General features: G+C 40.8%; 1 non-coding gene across 1 annotated transcript; it reads right to left on the bottom strand.

The window, feature by feature from the left end:
- Positions 1–5106: 5106 nt before the first annotated feature.
- Positions 5107–5178, bottom strand: TRNAE-CUC. The gene has a single exon. It is a non-coding gene; the product is annotated as a tRNA-Glu (tRNA).
- Between the last annotated feature and the right edge of the window lie 18137 nt (positions 5179–23315).

The raw sequence follows: 23315 nt of genomic DNA, 5'->3' as shown, positions 1-23315 counted from the left end.
ATGAGTCAACTGCTAATTTTATTTACGTTTCATTGTAAATGCTAAATATTACAACTTGAATGCAGTCACATGAGAATATGGTCAAACCTCATAAAGGAACAAAAAATAAAGCCTGGTTAGCAGGAGCTTTCCAGTATTTTATGACCTTTGTTAATCTACCCTTTCCCTGTTTACATTTTGGAGTTACTGATATCCTCTTTCTTAAATATTCCAAGACTACACTAAAATATTACAAAATAACATAATTTTGAATATTAAAATATTCCAAAACTATATTAAAATAGTGCCCACCACTCTGTCGAATGAAACCCATATATAAATCTTTTCACTTGTTATTCTCTCACTTTCACATGTCATATACAGCTGTGACTTTTGAGCACTGTATCTGATTTTAACAGGAAAAAAAAAACACCCACATATTGATGTTGCTACATGTTTTCTTGTTTACATTATGTTCTTGCAATCTTTGCTTTTTGAGACCTTCACAGTTGGTTTCCCTGTATGGTTCCACATCACATATTTCAATATCTGACCAATGAAAATGCAAACTTGAATTAATAGTATAAAAGGCAAAAAAGTGCCAGGGGTAAAACTCCTCTGAGCAACTTTTAGGTACAGTAGCATATTTGTAGAATAGATTTTCCCCCAAAATTGTTTTTTTAAGATTTAAGAGTGAGTAGTTTCCTTTGGGTGAAAGCCAAGCCATCAGGTTTGCTATTCCCACCCCCTCAAAGAATATAAGAAGCACTCTAAAGTTTGCAGTTCTTTTAGCCTGAGCATGAGAGAAGCTTGTAGTGTTAGTGTTTTACATAATATGCCTGAAATAATGTCCTATATTTGTTCAGTCTTCAAAATACAGCCATAACTTGATCACTTTTGTAATCAACACTGCTCTTATCTTCTCATCCTGATCTGAGCCATCTCCCCAGGATGATGTTTACTGCCTGCTAACTATCTCCCTTTTCCATCCTTGTTTCTCTTCATTTGTTCTCAGTGGAGGAGCTGCATTGAGCCTATTAAAGTGTATATCAAATCATATTCTTCTCTGTTCAAAAAGCTCTGATGGCTTCTATCTCATTCTGACTGAAAGTCAACAGTTAACCTGGGGGCCTTTGTGTCTATGTGTCTCTGAGAAATCTCCCCGACTGCCTTACCTCTCTGGGGTCACCCCTTGCTGCTCTTCATCTACCTCATTGCTTCACTCATTCTGGCTTCCTTGAACACCCTCTGCCTGTCCCTGCTTCAGGCCTTTGCAATTGCTGATCCCTTTGCCCAGGTGCTTGTCCCTTATGTAGTTTTATGGTTGATTTCCTCATCTGTAGGTCTCTGCAGAAATTGCACCTCTTACCTGTACCACCAGTCTTCCTATCACTTTCCTTTACTGCATTATTTTCCATAGCCTCTTCTCCAATTTACATGTTGTATACTTTATTAATTTGTTTGTCTAACTCATTCTCACTACACCACACTTTGTCCCACCCCCACCCAAAGGAAGCAAACTCCATGAGGGTAGGAATTTCTGTTTACTTGTTCACTGCTTTAGCCCCAAAGCCTTGAAAGATGTCTGATATGTACTCAAGATTACTTGTTGAATGGCTGGACAATTGAATGGATGATGGAATGATGGATGAATGTGTAATATTAGACATACCAGGATTCTGTCTCTCAGGATATGATTAATAAAACATTGTGTACATGCCCTTTCAATTGTCTCTCTAAAAACTATGAAAAGTCTGCATCAGAAGTCTTAGTTACAATTCTGCATTGTAACTAAGTTTCCCCACAAGCTGACCCTCAGAAATAGTCTTACCTCATTCTCTTTTCAGAGAAGGCAATGGCAACCCATTCAAGTACTCTTGCCTGGAAAATCCCATGGTCGGAAGAGCCTGGTAGGCTGCAGTCGATGGGGTTGCTGAGAGTCGGACACGACCAAATGACTTCACTTTCACTTTCCACTTTCATGCATTGGAGAAGGAAATGGCAACACACTCCAGTGATCTTGCCTGGAGAATCCCAGCGACGGGGGAGCCTGGTAGGTTACCGTCTATGGGGTCACGCAGAGTCGGACACGACTGAAGCGACTTAGCAGCAGCAGGAGCAGCAGCATTCTCTTTTTAATGTTGGAAAATAAATACAGCACATATCTAGTGATAAAAGATCATCTCCTATCTTCCTCTCTCCATACTTGCCCACACCAATAAAACCTTGAACCTAACAATTGCCATTACATGAATTTATATTTCTGTTGTACATTCTAAACCTCACAGAGAGTATTTAATCAACTATCATTTAGAGAGCAAATTAATCACTTTCATAATAGAATATCCTGAAAAAATAGTGGGATTTATAATAGAATCAAGAGCTATTTCAACCAAAATTGGAAGTTTAATAAAATAACAGAAAACCACAATCAAAAGGAACACTACTTTCTAATTGCAGCAAAGTCTTTGTTTTTCATCATTTATCAGAACTTCCATACATGTGTTCATTTAATTATATTATTTTATGAAATGCATAATATGGCAGTGCCCTTGGGGTAGAGATGCCAGTTTTGTTTCTATCTGACCTCAAAAATTTTCCTCATTGTTGCTAAGATAAACTGAATCAGGAAAAGACAAATTGTTCAGTTCAGGAACCATGGAAATATGAAAGTAGAATACAATCATATAGCACTTTGCACTGATATAACACATAGGAACAACAAATATTATAACTGAGGTATCATCCAGTGGAGCCACCTCATTTGAAAGTAGTTTAATTTGAGGCCCAGAGATGAGAAATGTTTGGGCCAAGGTCTTTCATATAGATTCTCTCATCTGATGATTGCAATAACCCAATGAGTTATTATGCCAAGCTGATCTCTTTAGTCTTACTTTATAGACAAAGATTTTGAGGATCAAAGAATGAACATGATTTGTGGAAACAGCTCCCATTTTAAAGAAATGAACTGTGCTCTGTATTTCCGAGACTGCCTTCTAGCTTTTCTGCATAACCTCAGCCAAATCTCTTCCCCATTATTGGTTTCAATTTTGTCATCTGTAAATTAGAGAAGTGAAAATGAATGACTTTCTAATCCCCTCATGTTATGATTCTACAACTCTTGCCGGGGTCCAGCCCCGGTGGATCCAGGGAATTTGAAGTGGGGACAGCGTTGGTGAGGAAAAACTTCTTTATTTATTAATATAAGATTAGATTAGGAAGAAATAATGTAGTAGGAAAATTAAGTGGAGAAAAGAGGCTGAATAACTTGGTTTACGTGGAAAGCCAATAAATTTCCAGACAAGGAGATTGCACCATCTATGTCAGGCCACCAGCATCCTCTTGAATAGTGGGGGGTGCCACACCTTGGGCTCCCTCTTGCGTGGATCTTAAAGGCCAGGACAAGTAAGTAGACATGGCGAACCTCCATGCCCCAGATGGGAATTCAGCCAGAAAATAGAGTAAAGAGGAGACACAGGGGAAACCAGTCCTTCCAATGACTGGCCCAGCCTCTATTGTCTAAAAAGGCCTTTTATACCTTTTTGATTGTACATCGAGATCAATGGGTAATACAAAATTATGCAGCATTAGCAGCCCAGACTCTTATCAAAACCAGATTTTTCTCTCTGCATACCTAGTTGTATACACAAATCTTAGGTGATTTACATCATCTTCCAGCCAAAAGGGTCAATTAACATTTTACAGTCCTTTTCTGATAAGGTTTGTCAACCAGAAGACTTATTTGCCTTGTTCTTCCCAAAGTCTGGTGCCACTTTCAGAAAGCACTAAATAAAGTTACATTCTTACATAGCAAAGATACAGCAATTTATAACAAGTAAAAGGAGTACAGTGATTTATAACAAAAGAAAAGTAATTAACTCAAAAGTCTAGTGTTGCTAACATCAAAACTACTATAATCTTTTCCCATATCCCTTTTACATTGATTAACGTCTTCCCAGGTGCCTAAAAGATAAAGAATATGGAGGCCTGGTGGCAATCATTGAGTCAACAGTGAAAACTCATCATCAATATGATTTTTAGCTCTTTAGAAAAGGCTCTGTATCTTTAAGATGCTTTTAAGCTTTGTGCCTCTCGCGGTTGGGGGGCTGTAAGCAATTCACAAGCTGTAAGAGGTCCGGGGGAACCTGTTAGGCAAGCTAGAGAGTTATCAGAGGGGGTTTAACTGAAACATCCCTTTCAAATGCAGAATACTAAAGCCCTGAGTTGACTTTTTCCAGAGTGTGTCAGAAGAGTGGAAAAGCAGAGTACAAAGGCTGGCAGATTTTTGGTTTTGGGGGTACATGCTCAGGAAATACCAGGGGGACACCCTGAGATCTGACTTGGCTTGCCCATCAGATCTCTGTCACATGACCTTGTAACGGGTAGGATTCCTCACACTAGCTCCCGGCAAACTCTGTCACTGTAACACAATCAGGGATTGACTACAGTTCTGTTTGACCTCAGATCCACACATTTTACTCTGCCCTTTGCTCTTAGTGCCTAGAGCAGGACAATCCTCATTCTGCTGGGGGGAATAAATCAAAATGAGGTTCTGCTGAGATTTGCACCTGAAAGTTCATAAGTCAAGCTTGGCACCATACAATTTCAGAGTTGGGAAGGAACAAACCCTTTTCCTTTTCGATGAAATCAAACAATCATCTTTAAACACACTGCCCTTGACCGAGATGTGATGAGCAGATGGTAAAAATCCCTCTTTACAATGGAGTACAAAAGACAATATTTTCACTTTCAAAGGAAAAGAGGCCATTATTTCAGCTCCTTATCTGAAGGGAGAAATTTCACCCTTAGCATTTTGTTTTCAGAAAGTAAAGTATGTGGCCTATTACCCTACTTGGTCTTATTGGGAGAAAAGCACGGAAATCCAGATGGGACCATCAGTGAAGTGTAATTTCTACATATGAAGACTTTGTAGACAGCACTGGGACTGTGTTAGCACCACCTGGTGGAGGAGAATTGTAGGATCATTGCTGACCAGCATGATGAGGACATCACGCCTTTGGAGACAGGCAATGTGGATCTAAATTCTGGCTTGACCTTTTGTGATTTGTGCTTCTTGCACATTTTTTTTCTTCTTTGGGTTGCACCATGGGGCTTGTGGAATCTTAGTTCCCTGACCAGGGATTGAACCTGGGCCCCAGCAGTGAGACCACAGAGTCCTAACCACTGGACCACCAGGGAAGTCTATCCTTACACAATTCTTTACCTCTGTTCTTGCCAGTATATAAGCAGAGTCTAGCGTAGAATAGGCACTGAATTCAAATCAGAGGTATAGAGTAAGTTAAGTTTTTTTTTCTGGTTCACCATCTTTATATAAAAATACCTATATTTTAATTTAATTCTGATAGTGCTGTTGTGAAGATTAAATGAGAAAATGTATATTAGGTTCAAGTATTGGTTTCCTAGGGCTACTGTAATAAATTATCACAAATGTGGTGGCTTAAAGTAACAAATTTATTCTCTCATAGTTCAGGAGGCCAAAAGCCTGAAATCAAGGTGTCAGCAGGGTTGATTCCTTGGGAGACTCTGACAGAGAAAGCATACAAACATTTAACAATATGTATCCCTCCTGTACATGTAGGAGAGACCCAGGAAAACTGAGTAACTCTTGAAATGGCCTACTTACCACCTTAAATGTCATCTTCAGCTAAAGACAATGGAAGATATTAGGGGGCGTGGGGCCATGTTTTCAGACAAAGCATGGTAAGTAAGTGTAAGGTTGTTATACAGATTTAAGTCCATGCCTTCTCCATGGAAAAGAGTTCCAGATTTGGTAATTCCTCCTCTTCTTGGTACAGAGAGGAAGACACTCCCTACACATATATATTTCCCCTATAAATGTAAATTGCCTGTACAAAATGGTAACTAACTTCTACTTGGCTTTCAGAGTTTTTCTCCCATCTGCTTCATTTTCTTTTTCTTTTTCCAAAGCAAATAGCCTAAAATAATCCTTATGCCAAAGAGACATATTTTGGGGTGACAAAAGTTATGCTCCCCTTCATTTCTTTAATAATCTTGCATCTGCTTTTTCCTATCTCCTTCCTTTTTTTTTTAACTTTGGGGAATTTTTATTGGTGTTTTATATCAATTAGAATTTGATTCAATGATCTAACACAAAAATTCCAAATTGCAAATGACTTAAGCAATAGAGAAGTTTATTTTTCTTGCATCTAAAGTAATTCCATAAATGGATATCCAGGGCTGATAGTGTAATTGTAAAGTCACCAGGCATTGAAGTTTCTTTTCTTTTTCAGTTCCATCCTCCTAATATGGTCTAATATGGCTGTTGAAACTCTAGCTATTGCATCTGTGTTCTGGGCATTAATAAGTAACAAAGGAGATTAAGCAGTGGAGTCAGATATCTTTAAGGAGCTTTCCTGAATGTCCCACAGAACATTTTCACTTCTATTACATTAGCCAAAATTTATTTCTCTCATTTGTTTTTTCTGCAAAGTAGGTTCAGAAATGCAGTCAATTAGTCAAGCGTATGAACACAAGAAACAAGTTTGGGGTTCTATTACTATGGAAGGAAAAAAAAAGATATTGGGTTAGTAACTAGTATTCTTTATCACATTTCTAATAAAGGAACTTGAGTAGGGAAGAAGAAAAATCAAGTAAAAAATGTCCAAGAAACAGCCGGGGGTAAGGCGATGGTCATGCCTTTCTCCGAAGTCCTTTTTCCACATCAGGCTTATTTAAGACCAGTGAGTTTGTACACTTACCTTTGAAAAATTTTTTTTTACATTTCATTCTGATAGAGAAACATAATGATTTCCACACTCATGATCATTTGACACTTGTGATAATAACCTGACATTTATCTGCCCTTGAATTAACTGATGACCTTAATACATTTAAACATGAGTGAAAAAGAAATGGAGATTAGATAGCTGAGTCTGTAGTGTGTGAGCTCCGTTGTTGAGTCATGGCTATATAATACAATCTGTTCCCTTTTTGCCTCTGCTCATTCTTATAATGTATAAATAAGAAGTGACTATTTATAAATGAAGGAAACAATGGGGTAAACATAACTTTTCTTAAACACGTGCACTGCATTGCAGTGCAAAGTTGTTCCTTTTCCTTGGAAAAGGGTTATTTAACTTGTGCTTTACCATTAATGTTTATGACTAAGAAATAGAGCCAAGTTTTTGGAGATTTTAACAATGTGCTGATGCATAGATAATTAACAAATCAATAAAATGTTGATGAATCCACGTTGGAATCTCAGAACACGTGAACTTGTACAGTAGTGAACAGCGAAGCTAGTTTCAAAGTCTTCTCATGTGTTCAGTTCAGTCATGTCTGATTCTTTGCAACCCCATGACTGCGACATGCCAGGCTTCCCTGTCCATCATCAACTCCTGGAGCTTGCTCAACTCATGTCCATCAAGTCTGTAATGCCATCCAACCATCTCATCCTCTGTAATCCCCTTCTTCTCCTGCCCTCAATCTTTCCCAGCTTCAGGGTATTTTCCAATGAGTCAGTTCTTTGCATCAGGTGGTCAAAGTATTGGAGCTTCGGCTTCATCAGTCCTTCCAATAAACATTGAGGACTGATTTCTTTCAGGATTGACTGGTTTGATCTCTGCAGTCCAAGGGACTCTCAAGAGTCTTCTGCAACATTTAGGGTGCTCAGCTTTTTTATGGTCCAAATCTCACATCCATACATGCCTACTGGAAAAACCATAGGTTTGACTAGACAGACTTCTGTCAGTAAAGTAATGTCTCTGCTTTTTAATTTGCTGTCTGGGTTTGTCATAGCTTTTATTCCAAGGAGTAAGCATCTTTTAATATCATGGTTGCAGTCACCATCTGCAGTGATTTTGGAGCCACCCAAAAATAAAGTCTGTCACTGTTTCCATTGTTTCCCCATCTATTTGCCATGAAGTGATAGGACTGCATGCCGTGATCTTAGTTTTTTGAATGTTGAGTTTTAAGTTAGCTTTTTCTCTCTCCTCTTTCACTTTCATCAAGAGGCTCTTTAGTGACTCTTTGCTTTCTCCCATAAGCGTGGTGTCATCTGCATATCTGAAGTTACTGATATTTCTCCTGGCAATCTTGATTCCAGCTTGTGCTTCATTCAGTCTGGCATTTCACATGATGTACTCTGCATATTAATTAAATAAGCAAGGTGACAATATATAGCCTTGGCATACTCATTTCCCAATTTGGAACCAGGACATTGTTCTGAGTCTTGTTCTAACTGTTACTTCTTGAGCTGCATACAGATTTCTCAGGAGGCAGGTAAGGTGGTCTGGTATTCCCATCTCTTTAAGAATTTCCCAGTTTGTTGGGATCCACACAGTCAAAGGCTTTGGCATAGTCAATGAAGCAGAAATATAAGTTTTCTGGAATTCCCTTGCTTTTTCTGTGATCCAGTGGATGTTGACATCTGATCTCTGATTCCTCTGCCTTTTCTAAATCCATCTTGAACATCTGGAAGTTCTCAGTTCATGTACTGTTGAAATTAACTTTGGAGAATTTTGAACATTACTTTGCTTCACATGAGATGAGTGCAATTGTGTGGTATTTGAGCATTCTTTGGCATCGATTGGAATGAAAACTGACCCTTTCCAGTCCTGTGGCCACTGCTGAGTTTTCCAAATTTGCTGGCATATTGACTGCAGCACTTTCACAGCATCATCTTTTAGGTTATGAAATAGCTCAACTAGAATTCCTTCACCTCCATTAGTTTTATTTGTAGTGATGCTTCCTAAGGCCCACTTGACTTTTCACTCCAGGATGTCTGGCTCTAGGTGAGTGATCACACCATTGTGGTTATCTGAGTTATTAAGCTCTTTTCTGTATAGTTCTGTGTATTCTTGCCACTTCTTCTTAATATCTTCTGCTTCTGTTACATACATCCATACTGTTTCTGTCTTTTATTGTGCCTATATTCACTTGAAATGTTCCCTTGGTATTTCTAATTTTCTTGAAGAGATCTCGAGTCTTTCCCATTCTATTGTTTTCCTCTATTTATTTGCATTGATCTTTGAGGAAGGCTTTCTTATCTCTCCTTGCTATTCTTTGGAATTCTGCATTTAGAGAGATATATCTTTCCTTTTCTGCTTTGCCTTTCACTTCTTTTCTCAGCTATATGTAAGGCCTTCTCAGACAACCATTTTTTCCTTTTTACATTTCTTTTTCTTGGGGATGGTTTTGATCACCACCTCCTGTACAATGTTACAAACCTCCATCCATCGTTCTTCAGGCCCTCTACCTATCAGATCTAATCCATTGAATCTATTTGTCACTTCTACTGTATAATCGTAAGGGATTTGATTTAGGTAATACCTGAATGGTCTACTGGTTTTCCTACTTTCTTCAGTTTACTACTGAATTTGGCAAAAAGGAGTTCATGATCTGAGCCAGTCAGCTCCCAGTCTTGTTTTTGCTAACTGTATAGAATTTCTACATCTTTGGCTACAAAGAATATAATCAGTCTGATTTCGGTATTGACCAACTGGTGATGTTCATGTGTAGAGTAGTCTCTTGTGTTGTTGGAAGAGGGTATTTGATATAACCAGTGCGTTTTCTTGGCAAAACTCTATTAGCCTTTGTCCTGCTTTCATTTTTTACTCCAAGGCCAAACTTGCCTGTTACTCCAGGTATTTCTTGACTTCCTACTTTTGTATTCCAGTCCCCCATGATGAAAAAGACATCTTTTTGGGTGTTAGTTCTAAAAGGTCTTGTAGGTTTTCATAGAACTGTTGAACTTCAGCTTTTTGGCATTAGTGTTTGGGGAATAAACTTGGATTACTGTGATACTGAATGGTTTTCCTTGGAAACAAACAGAGATCATTCTTCTGTTTTAGAGATGGCACCCAAGTACTGCATTTCAGGCTCTTTTGTTGACTATGAGGGCTACTTCATTTCTTCTAAGGGATTCTTGCCCCAGTAGTAGATATCATTGTCATCTGAATTAAATTTGCGCATTCCAGTCCATTTTAGCTCACTAATTCCTAAAATGTCGATGTTCACTTTTGTGATCTCCTGTTTGGCCACTTTCAATTAGGTCAGGGGCAGTGGCCGAGAGGAGCTACCCCACGTCCGAGGTCAGTGGTGGCCGGGAGGAGACACCCCGCATCCGAGTACAGGGGCAGCAGCCGAGAAGAGCTACCCAGTGACTGAGGTCGGGGGGAGCTGGGAGGAGCCACCTCCCGCCTGAGGCCAGGGGCGGTGGCTGGGAGGAGCGACCCTGTACTGGAGGCCAGGGGCGGCACCAGAGGCCAGGGGCAGCGGCCGGGAGGAGCAACCCAAGGAGCCATGGCTGCATGGGTGTAGGAGGGCCTAGAGGAGCTATCCCACGTTGAAGGTCAGGAAGGGGGGCGGTAAGGAGATACCCCTCATTCAAGGTAAGGAGCAGTGGCTGTGCTTTGCTGGAGCAGCTGTGAAGAAATACCCCACACCCAAGGTAAGATAAACCCAAGTAAGATGGTAGGTGTTGCAAGAGGCCATCAGAGGGCAGACACGCTGAAACCATACTCACAGAAAACTAATCTAATCACACTAGGACCACAGCTTTGTCTAACTCAATAAAACTAAGCCATGCCTACGAGGCAACCCAAGACAGGTGGGTGTGGTAGGGAGGTCTGACAGAATGTGGTCCACTGGAGAAGGGAATGGCACACCACTTCAGTATTCTTGCCTTGAGAACCCCATGAACAGTAGGAAAAGGCAAAATGATAGGATATCGAAAGAGGAACTCTCTAGGTCAGTAGGTGCCCAATATGCTACTGGAGATCAGTGGAGAAATAACTCCAGAAAGAATGAAGGGATGGAGCCAAAGCAAAAACAATACCAAGCTGTGGATGCAACTGGTGATAGAAGCAAGGTCCGATGCTGCAAAGAGCAATATTGCATAGGAACCTGGAATGTCAGGTCCATGAATCAAGGCAAATTGAAAGTGGTCAAACAAGAGATGGCAAGAGTGAACATCGACATTCTAGGAATCAGCAAACTAAAATGGGCTGGAATGGGTGAATTTAACTCAGATGACCATTATATCTACTACTGCGGGCAGGAATCCCTCAGAAGAAATGGAGTAGCCATCATGATCAACAAAAGAGTCTGAAATGCAGTACTTGGATGCAGTCTCAAAAACGACAGAATGATTTCTGTTCGTCTCCAAAGCAAACCATTCAATGTCACAGTTAACCAAATCTATGCCCCAATCAGTAATGCTGAAGAAACTGAAGTTGAATGGTTCTATGAAAACTTACAAGACCATTTAGAACTAACACCTAAAAAAGATGTCCTTTCCATTATAGGGGACTGGAATGCAAAAGTAGGAAGTCAAGAAACACCTGGAGTAACAGGCAAATTTGGCCTTGGAATGCGGAATGAAGCAGGGCAAAGACTAATAGAGCTTTGCCAAGAACATGCACTGGTCATAGCAAACACCCTCTTCCAACCACACAAGAGAAGACTCTACACATTGACATCACCAGATGGCCAACACTGAAATCAGATTGATTATATTCTTTGCGGCCAAATATGGAGAAGCTCTATACAGTCAACAAAAACAAGACCAGGAGCTGACTGTGGCTCAGATCATGAACTCCTTATTACCAAATTCAGACTCAAATTGAAGAAAGTAGGGAAAACCGCTAGACCATTCAGGTATGACCTAAATCCAATCCCTTATGATTATACGGTGGAAGTGAGTAATAGATTTAAGGGCCTAGATCTGATAGATAGAGTGCCTGATGAACTATGGAATGAGGTTTGTGACATTGTACAGGAGACAGGGATCAAGACCATCCCCATGGAAAAGCAATGCAAAAAATCAAAATGGCTGTCTGGCGAGGCATTACAAATAGCTGTGAAAAGAAGAGAGGCGAAAAGCAAAGGAGAAAGGGAAAGATATAAACATCTGAATGATGAGTTCCAGAGAATATCAAGAAGAGATAAGAAAACCTTCTTCCACGATCAGTGGAGAAAAATAGACGAAAACAACAGAATGGGAAAGACTAGAGATCTCTTCAAGAAAATTAGAGATACCAAGGGAACATTTCATGCAAAGATGGGCTCGACAAAGGACAGAAATGGTATGGACCTAACAGAAGCAGTAGATATTAAGAAGAGGTGGCAAGAATACACAGATGAACTGTACAAAAACGATCTTCACGACCCAGATAATCATGATGGTATGATCACTAATCTAGAGCCAGACATCCTGGAATGTGAAGTCAAGTGGGCCTTGGAAAGCATCGCTATGAACAAAACTAGTGGAGGTGATGGCATTCCAGTGGAGCTATTTCAAATCCTGAAAGATGATGCTGTGAAAGTGCTGCACTCAATATGCCAGCACATTTGGAAAACTCAGCAGTGGCCACAGGACTGGAAAAAGTCAGTTTTCATTCCAATCCCAAAGAAAGGCAATGCCAAAGAATGCTCAAACTACCACACAATTGCACTCATCTCACATGCTAGTAAAGTAATGCTCAAAATTCTCTAAGCCAGGCTTCAGCAATACATGAACCGTGTACCTCCTGATGTTCAAGCTGGTTTTAGAAAAGGCAGAGGAATCAGAGATCAAATTGCCAACATCCGCTGGATCATGGAAAAGGCAAGAGAGTTCCAGAAAAACATCTATTTCTGCTTTATTGTCTATGCCAAAGCCTTTGACTGTGTGGATCACAATAAACTGTGGAAAATTCTGAAAGAGATGGCAATACCAGACCACCTGACCTGCCTCTTGATAAATCTGTATGCAGGTCAGGAAGCAACAGTTACAACTGGACATGGAACAACAGACTGGTTGCAGATAGGAAAAGGAGTACATCAAGGCTGTACATTGTCACCCTGCTTATTTAACTTATATGCAGAGTACATCATGAGAAATGCTGGACTGGAAGAAGCACAAGCTGGAATCAAGATTGCCGGGAGAAATATCAATTACCTCAGATATGCAGATGACACCACCCTTATGGCATAAAGTGAAGAGGAACTAAAAAGCCTCTTGATGAAAGTGAAAGTGGAGAGTGAAAAAGTTGGCCTAAAGCTCAACATTCAGATAAAGAAGATCATGGCATCCGGTCCCATCACTTCAGGGAAAATAGTTGGCAAAACAATGGAAATAGTGTCAGACTTTATATTTTGGGGCTCCAAAATCACCACAGATGGTGACTGCAGCCATGAAATTAAAAGGCGCTTACTCCTTGGAAGAAAAATTATGACCAACCTAGATAGTATATTCAAAAGCAGCGACATTACTTTGCCGACTAAGGTCCGTCCAGTCAAGGCTGTGGTTTTTCCTGTGGTCATGTATGGATGTGAGAGTTGGACTGTGAAGAAGGCTGAGCACTGAAGAATTGATGCTTTTGAACTGTGGTGTTAGGGAAGACTCTTGAGAGTCCCTTGGACTGCAAGGACATCCAACCAGTCCATTCCGAAGATCAGCCCTGGGATTTCTTCTGAAGGAATTATGCTAAAGCTGAAACTGCAGTATTTTGGCCACCTCATATGAAGAGTTGACTCATTGGAAAAGACTGATGCTGGGAGTGATTGGGGGCAGGAGGAGAAGGGGACGAGAGAGGATGAGATGGCTGGATGGCTGACTCGATGGACGTGAGTCTGGGTGAACTCTGGGAGTTGGTGATGGACAGGGAGGCCTGGCGTGCTGCGATTCATGGGATCGCTAAGATTTGGACACGACTGAGCGACTGAACTGAATTTATCTTGATTCATGGACCTAATATCTAGGTCCCTATGCAGTATTGTTCTTTATAACATCAGAGTTTACTTCCATCACCAGTCACATCCGCAGCTTGGTGATGTTTTCACTTTTGCTCAGCCTCCTCATTCTTTAGCCATATCCATTTTTGTTAGTTGAGAAAGGATATGCAAACCACTTAGAATTCATGCCCTATAAGAAAGGGAGGAGCTGATGAGCTCTAAATAAGTGACACGAACATTTGGATGCAGATTTTTCTCTTTGAGATTGTCTTCCTCTTTACCTTGTTCTCTCTGTATTAGCAGTTCTGTTGAAATAATTGTTCTTTTCAAAAGTGAGAATGCTTATATTTTTTATTGTTACTCCTCAAGTTTAGTTACTAAATGCAGCTTAAATTCCAAAGACATCTTGAATTCCTATATCCCTGTCATCTCTTATATTTTAAAACTAAATGCAGGTTGTCATTTATGTTCAAAAATAGTTAAGGTTGTATGGAGATTCTAAGAATCCAAAGGACTTGCCTAAAATTCTTCTCCATTAAGGAAAATAACTGTTGTATGATTCATTAAAAGTACAGTCTACGCATTAAAGCAAAACTGAGCAAACTGGAGTAGTGTGCCCCTCAAATAGCATAATTTTCAAAGAACTCTGTTCAGTCTTTTGCATCTTGTGAGCTCCTTAGCATGAGGCACCATCCCAAAGACTGTGCCAGTTCTTTGAGCCAGGAAGCAGTTTTGGAGCCTGCCTTGTCCAGCTGTGAATTCCTCCTCCAAAATACCAATGTTTTTCATGCAATTTTTCCCTTATACAACCAATCTGCATTGCTTTTACCAGATTTGAGATGGGTGGCATACCATAGCTTCTCAGATCTAGAGTATTCACTGTGCAGAGGCTGTACCCGGAGTGGATTCTAACAGCTAGGATTTATTCATCCACTGAGCTCAGCATGCATATGGTACCACATTTACTATTCTACTCACTGACTCAGGTGATGGCTCCTGGGATCTAATTAGCACACTGATTTCTTCTGTGAGAGGTGTTAATCCCATGTATTATATCTGGCATTGGTAGGACTTCACTGGGTTATCTAAATTCAAACGTTTCTGTTTCCTATTTATATCCAGCTCTAGGTCAAGATTTAATTGTATGTATGGCAGGTAAAAACATAACTCCTTAACACTTACTCTGCTCCATGGTCTGTCTCTTGCCCCAAAGCCACTAATGCTGCTTCTAATTCTCATGCTGGCATGCAGTACATAGTGGCTCATTTCCCAATCGAGGTGATGAGAGTGATTTGCTCACCTGTGGTTCACAAAGAAGTCCTCAAAGACTCTGTGACACTGTCACTGACACCAAAGCATAGAGGAAGGGGACTGACAAAATCTGCCAACAGCATGGTATTTCCGGGTAGGTAGCATCATTTGAGAATGAAATACTTAAAAGGACTCAGTACTGGGAGAAACAACTTGAAGAAACTTTTCCTCTAATTGCTTATTGCCAGTTCATTCATTCATTAACTCATTCAACATACTTTTATTGAATGTCTGTTATATGCCAGGTTTTTCTAGGTGTTGGGGACCCTGCAGAGAGCAAGACAGAAAGGTTCCAGCATTCTTAGAACTCATGTTTTTGTGCAGGAGACACAATAATCAAGGTGAAAAGAATCCCAGATGGTAATAAATGCTGTAAAGATGACAAAACAGATGAGAAAAACACTAATGGAAAACTGTGACTTCTGACATAGTTCAAATGTACTTATCAAGGCCTTTCAGCACCTTGAAAAGGTGTTCTGGGGTAATTCGCTTGAAAAATGAAAAAAAAAAAAAAAGAACAGAGACAGAAAATCAGTCACGATCCCAGTCTATGTTCACAGTCCCTATTTAAAACCAGCAGCCATCCATTCAACAATGAGGTGGAAACTGGGGACGGCAGATACAGTCTGTTCACTTGCTCTTTGGTGCTGGACAGTGTCACAGAAATGCCTTTGCCAAGCCAGCATATCTGATCCTACACTACTGACCCAGATTGCTGCTGTCAGTGGTCACCACATGTAGGTTTCTGGGCCAGATTTACTGGGGACAAGTCTCTCTGCAGGGAGGGGAAAGGAGCCCATTGAGATGAGGAGAGCTATCTGAGGCAGTGGCAGTGTGGGCACCTCTCTTGTTGCTGGGGCCATGCATATAATTTGCTCCCTCCCCTGATTTATTCTCTCAGTTTCTGACAACGTCCTGTGTGATGACTCTTTTTTGTGTTGGCAAACGATTTATGGCACTTGATTTCTGTTTGTTTTCCTGACTTTCTACTCTACCACTGTCCTGACTCATATTTTACTTGCAGTCTGATTTCTGAGTTCCAGCCTTTCTCCTTGTTCCCTTGCCCTCTGGATATACACTGCATGGCCAAAACACTGGCCCAATCACTATGATAGATGTGCATGCCTATCTGTGATGACATTATTAACTATGATTAATTGTGCATTAAAGTCTTCACAGAAAAATGATTTGAAAAATCTGCTTAGTTCTGAAAAGATCTTATATTATTTACTTTTCTTAGATCAATCCATAAAAAAAAAAATTGCATTACCCTGGTCATTCTTTCTCAGTTTCCACTTTAACTTTTGGTGGGCTGTATAAGATTTGAAACTGTTCATTTTCCTCCCACTAGTTAGAGATGTAGACAAATACTCAGGTCTTAGTTCAAACATTAATATGGAGTTCTCAACCCAGGGATAATTTTGCCCCCTAGGGGATATTTGGCAAAGTCTAGGGCATTTTTTTCCCCTTCATGGATCACAGCCTTTTTGAGGTGAAGGGGCTTGTGTAACTTAATGAAGTTATGAGACATGCCATGCAGGGCCACCCAAGATGGACCGGCCATAGTGAAGAGTCCTGGGAAAACGTGGTCCACTGGAGGAGGAAATGGCAATCCACTCCAGTATTCTTGCTTCAAGAACCCCACGGACAGTAATGAAAAGACCAACAACATGACACTGGTAGTTCAGTGCCCCACACTGCCCCCCCAACCCCCCGCCAAGATTGGTCAGTGTCCAAATATGCTACTGGTGAAGGGCAGAGAAATAGCTCCAAAAAGAATGAAGAGGCTGGACCAAAGTGGAAGCAATGCTCAGTTGTGGATATTTCTGGTTGCGGGGAGCCAGCATGAGGAATCCCGCCCATGGCAAAGGTCATGAGGAAGGAGGCCTGACAATACGCAAAGGCAGGATGAAGCCTCAGGGGTCCTCCTGGAGATTCTAGAGCATCTACCCCCAAAACCAGTCTGCCTACCTTACTGCATTATGAGTTCACCTACACTTCTGACATTACGGGGGACTATCCCCCACCACCTCTCTCTGAAAAGGAGTTAACTTAGGACTCCAGTTAATAAATCTCCTGGGTGTGAAAAGGGTGTTTCAGTGCAAAAACTCCTCTGATGGCTCTCTAGCCTGCCTGACAGGTTTATCCAGGCCACATGTGATTGTTTACAGCCTCCCAACTGTGAGAGGCACGAGATGCTTTAAACTTTCTAAAACCAGATTCTTTTGAGAAGTTAGAAAATTATTAGTATAGCATTAGCGAGTTAGTTAGAAATTATGTTGGTGAAGGGTTTCATTCCTGAGTTAATGATTGCCACCAGGCCTCCATATATCCTTAGGCACCTGGGAGTATGTTAATCGATATAATTGGAATGTAGAAAAAGAAATATAGTAGTTTTGATGTTAGCAATGCTAGACTTTTGAGTTAATGAATTTTCTCTTTGTTATAAATCACTGTACTCCTCTTTCTTTGTTATAAATCATTGTGTCCTTGCTATGTAAGAATGTAACTTTATCACTATCTTAAGACTAAGTAGATCTTAAGGGAAAACAAGTTTTCTGATTGACTAAACCTTTATCAATAGAAAGAAAGATGAAGCCATAAAATGTTAATCAGTTTCCAGACCAGAAGATATTGTAAACAAACGTAAGACCCTTATAAGAACAAAGATATGCAAAGAACACTGTCTTTAGAGAAGGGTCAGAGCAGCTGACCCTGCGTGACTCTGTTCCTTACATTTATCTCTATGTACAACTAAAAGTATAAAAGCAGACCTGGAAAATAAAGAAACGGGACCAGTTCCTGGAAAGACTGGTTTCCCTCATGTAGTTGTTTCTTGTTCTCCTTTTCTGGCTGAATTCCCATCTGGAGTGTGGAGGCTCGCCAAGCCTACTAATTTTGCCGGGGCTTCTAAAATCTGAACGGGGAGTCACTTTGTGCCTCCACTCCTTCGGGAGACTGGGAAGATGCCTGTGGCCTACATAGGTGGTGCAAACTCCTTGTCTTGGAGTTTTCTTGGTTTTTCACGTAAACCAAGTTATTCAGCCTCTTTTCTCCACTAGTTTTCCTACTACACTATTATTTTATAATCTCTCTCCATATCTTTAATTAAACAATTTTCCTCTAGATGCCAACTCCATCCCCGATTTGAATTACCCTGGATCCACTGAGGCTGAACCCTGGCAAGTGGCACAGCCACTTGGATAAACCTGTCAGACAGGCTAGAGAGCCATCAGAGGAGTTTTTGCACTGAAACACTCTTGTAACAAACAGGAGATTTATTAACTGGAGTCCTATGTGAACTCCAAGGCAAACCATTCAATATCACAGTTATCCAAATCTATGCCCCAATCAGTAATACTGAAGAAACTGAAGTTGAACGGTTCTATGAAGACTTACAAGACCATTTAGAACTAACACCCAAAAAAGATGTCCTTTCCATTATAGGGGACTGGAATGCAAAATAGGAAGTCAAGAAACACCTGGAGTAACAGGCAAATTTGGCCTTGGAATGAAGAATGAAGCAGGGCAAAGACTAATAGAGTTTTGCCAAGAACATGCACTGGTCATAGCAAACACCCTCTTCCAACAACACAAGAGAAGACTCTACACATGGACATCACCAGATGGTCAAAACCGAAATCAGATTGATTATATTCTTTGCAGCCAAAGATGGAGAAGCTCTATACAGTCAACAAAAACAAGACCAGGAGCTGACTGTGGCTCAGATCATGAACTCCTTATTACCAAATTCAGACTCAAATTGAAGAAAGTAGGGAAAACTGCTAGACCATTCAGGTATGACCTAAATCCAATCCCTTATGATTATACGGTGGAGGTGAGTAATAGATTTAAGGGCCTAGATCTGATAGATAGAGTGCCTGATGAACTATGGAATGAGGTTCGTGACATTGTACAGGAGACAGGGATCAAGAACATCCCCATGGAAAAGCAATGCAAAAAATCAAAATGGCTGTCTGGCGAGGCATTACAAATAGTTGTGAAAAGAAGAGAGGTGAAAAGCAAAGGAGAAAAAAGAAGATATAAGCATCTGAATGCAGAGTTCCAGAGAATAGCAAGAAGAGATAAGAAAGCCTTCTTCAGCAATCAATGCAAAGAAATAGAGGAAAACAACAAAATGGGAAAGACTAGAGATCTCTTCAAGAAAGTTAGAAATACCAAGGGAACATTTCATGCAAACATGGGCTCGATAAAAGACAGAAATGGTATGGACCTAACAGAAGCAGAAGATATTAAGAAGAGGTGGCAAGAATACACAGAAGAACTGTACAAAAAAGATCTTCATGACAGAGATGATCATGATAATGTGATCACTCATCTAGAGCCAGACATCCTCGAATGTGAAGTCAAGTGGGCCTTAGAAAGCATCACTATGAACAAAGCTAGTGGAGGTGATGGCATTCCAGTGGAGCTATTTCAAATCCTGAAAGATGATGCTGTGAAAGTGCTGCACTCAATATGCCAGCAAATTTGGAAAACTCAGCAGTGGCCACAGGACCAGAAAAATTCAGTTTTCATGCCAATTCCAAAGAAAGGCAATGCCAAAGAATGCTCAGACTACTGCACAATTGCACTCATCTCACATGCTAGTAAAGTAATGCTCAAAATTCTCCAAGCCAGGCTTCAGCAATGCGTGAACCATGAACTTCCTGATGTTCAAGCTGGTTTTAGAAAAGGCAGAAGAACCAGAGATCAAATTGCCAAAATCCACTGGATCATGGAAAAAGCAAGAGAGTTCCAGAAAATAATCTATTTCTGTTTTATTGACTATGCCAAAGCCTTTGCCTGTGTGGATCACAGTAAACTGTGGAAAATTCTGAGAGAGTTGGGAATACCAGACCACCTATCCTGCCTCTTGAGAAACCTGTATGCAGGTCAGGAAGCAACAGTTAGAACTGGACATGGAACAACAGATTGGTTCCAAATAGGAAAAGGAGTATGTCAAGGCTGTATATTGTCACCTGCTTATTTAACTTATTTTCAGAGTATATCATGAGAAACGCTGGACTGGAAGAAACACAAGCTGGAATCAAGTTTGCTGGGAGAAATATCAATAACCTCAGATATGCAGATGACACCACCCTTATGGAATAAAGTGAAGAGGAACTAAAAAGCCTCTTGATGAAAGTGAAAGAGGAGAGGGAAAAAGTTGGCTTAAAGCTCAATATTCAGAAAATGAAGATCATGGCATCTGTTCCCATCACTTCATGGGAAATAGATGGCAAAACAGTGGAAACAGTGTCAGACTTTATATTTGGGGGCTCTAAAATATCTGCAGATGATGACTGCAGCCATGAAATTAGTAGACGCTTACTCCTTGGAAGGAAAGTTATGACCAACCCTGATAGTATATTCAAAAGCAGAGACATTACTTTGCCAACTAAGGTACATCTAGTCAAGGCCTTGGTTTTTCCTGTGGTCATGTATGGATGTGAGTGTTGGACTGTGAAGAAGGCTGAGCATTGAAGAATTGATGCTTTTGAACTGTGGTGTTGGAGGAGACTCTTGAGAGTCCCTTGGACTGCAAGGAGATCCAACCAGTCAGTTCTGAAGGTGATCAACCCTGGGGTTTCTTTGGAAGGAATGATGCTAAAGCTGGGGCTCCAGTACATTGGCCACCTCATGCAAAGAGTTGACTTGTTGGAAAAGACTCTGATGCTGGGAGGGGCTGGGGGCAGTAGGAGAAGGGGACAACCGAGGATGAGCTGGATGGATGGCATCACGGACTCGATGGACGTGAGTCTGAGTGAACTCTGGGAGATGGTGATGGACAGAGAGGCCTGGCGTGCTGTGATTCATGGGGTCGCAAAGAGTCAGACATTACTGAGCGACTGAACTGAACTGAAGTTAACTCCTTTTCAGAGAGAGGGGTGGGGGATAGCCCCCCATAATGTCAGAAGTGTAAGTGAACGCATAGTACACTAAGGTAGGCAGACTCTGGTTTTGGGGGTAGATGCTCGAGAATCTCCAGGAGGACCGCTGAGGCTTCATCCCGCCTTTGTGTGTTGTCAGGCCTCCATCCTCATGACCTTTGCCAAGGGTGGGATTCCTCACGCTGGCTCCCGGCATCTCCCCATTTTTTTATTTCTTAGAACAGCCAGATGCAGTTCAGTTGCGAGCTTCTGAATGCTCTGCCGAAGGATCCTGACAATACAAGGAAGAATGATGATGAGGAGTAAGATTAGAGCACCCACAGTAGCATAAATGAAAATAGTAGACAGAATGTTCTTTCCAGAAATGAAGTTAGAGAAAGTGTGGAAAAAGTCATTAGCTGCTCCAGTGGCAGTAAAATCCAATTGAGAGTGTTTCATTGTCTGTATCTGATTATGAATTTTCCCTAAGTCTAAACTAATATCTGAGCTATTCCAAACACCTAAAATATGATTTTTCAACATATTGGGCATTTGCACTTGTTGAATCAATGATATTGCTGCCAAAGTAACAGTAGCAGTAACAGTAACAGTAATAGTAACAGTAACAGTAGTAGTAACAGTAACAGTAGTAATTGTTATTAAAGCTGAATTCCCTAAGATTAGTAAGCCCACAAACCGTCCTGATCACATTAAATCTTGTAGTTGTTTTAACACAGCAAGACCATAATTATCATACCAATAAGTAGTTACAGTTACAGGCACCATAATATAGGGTGGATGTTTTAACACCACAAAAGAGCAAACATTATATTGAGGAGTTAAGCAAGATGAAAGCATACATTGTTTACAAGACACTACATGAGGTCCACCTGAATAACTCATTTGTATATTAAGTTTTCCAGAATCATTAGTGAAGAGAAAAATATAAGGAGAGGGTAGACAAGCTAAAATAGAGTAAATAGAATTGTTTTCTCCTCCTCCCGGTATTCTGTAATCAATACTTGAATTATAAGTACAAGATTTTCAAATCAGATACCCTGAATGATCATCTATAGTGTTCCATATGACATCTGAGGGAGCAACTGAGGAGGTCCTGAGGCACCAGCCCACGGACTTGCTGGAGATTGTGCTGCAGCAGCTCTGTCAGTCCCGCTGGGATCTCGATGTTTATCTTGCCTCTCCTGCCTGCAGGCACCTGGGTGCCGCCCTTGCCCCCTTGCTAAACCAGCCTCGAGCCCAGTGGCAGCCAAGTGAGCGCAGATGGACCCTCGTGGGGCCATCTGGTGGTAAAAGTAAAGTTGGATGCTGTAGAAAGCAATACTGCATAGGAACCTGGAATGTTAAATCCATAAATCAAGGTAAACTGGACATAGGCAAGCAGGAGATTGAAATAATGAGCATCGACATGTTAGGAATCAGTGAATTAAAATGGACCAGAAAGGGCAAATTTAATTCAGATGATCATAATATTTACTACTGGGTAAATTTAATTCAGATGATCATAATATTTACTACTGTGGGCAAGAATTCTTTAGCAAGAAATGGAGTAACCCTCATAGTCAACAAAAGAGTCTGAAATGCAGTACTTGGGTGCAGTCTCCAAAATGACAGAATGATCTCTGTTCATTTCCAAGGCAAACCATTCAACATCACAATTTGTTGTTATTCAGTTTTTAAGCTGTGTCCAACTTTTTGCAGCCCCATGGACTTCAGCATGCCAGGCTTCCCTGTCCTTCACTATCTCCCGGAACTTGCTCAAACTCATGTCCATTGCGTCAGTGATGCCATCCAACCATCTCATCCTCTTTTGCCCCCTTCTCTTCCTGCCCTCAATCTTTCCCAGCATCAGGGTCTTGTCCAATGAGTCAGCTCTTTGCATCAGGTGCCCAAGTATTGGAGCTTCATCTTCAGCATTCGTCCTTCTAATGATCTCCTTGCAGTCCAAGGGACTCTCAAGAGTCTTCTCCAGCACCACAATTCAAAAGCATCAGTTCTTCAGTGCTTAACCTTCTTTATGGTCCAGATGTCACATCTGTACATGACTACTGGAAAAACCATCAGGTAAGACACAGGAGAACTGAGTAATGGCATAATGGTCAAAGTCTTCATCTTAAACACTATCTGCAAGTACAGAAAAGAGAGGATATTGGGGGTAGTGGTTTGAGACTTCAAAGAGGAATAAACCAATTGACATAGAGATGGAAAAGCAAGTGTTTGGTAAATAAATGCTTGTTGGGACAGACAGAGACAATGGGACCCACGGAGGGATTTTAATAAATAGACATAGCTAGGTCTGTTCCTTTCTACACAACTAGTTCATACTGAAGTTATCTATGGTGATAGTTTCCTTCCTGGAGAAAGTCCTCCATCTACATTCTTCACACAGAGGGAAGGTCAAAGATTTTTCTTGAGTCTTTTGCACCTTGATTGTTT

The sequence above is a fragment of the Oryx dammah genome, unplaced genomic scaffold (assembly GCF_014754425.2).
Source record: "Oryx dammah isolate SB20612 unplaced genomic scaffold, SCBI_Odam_1.1 HiC_scaffold_23, whole genome shotgun sequence".
Lineage (NCBI taxonomy): Eukaryota > Metazoa > Chordata > Mammalia > Artiodactyla > Bovidae > Oryx > Oryx dammah.
The sequence above is the reverse complement of the archived record's forward strand: the minus strand, read 5'-3'. Positions and strand labels throughout refer to the sequence as shown.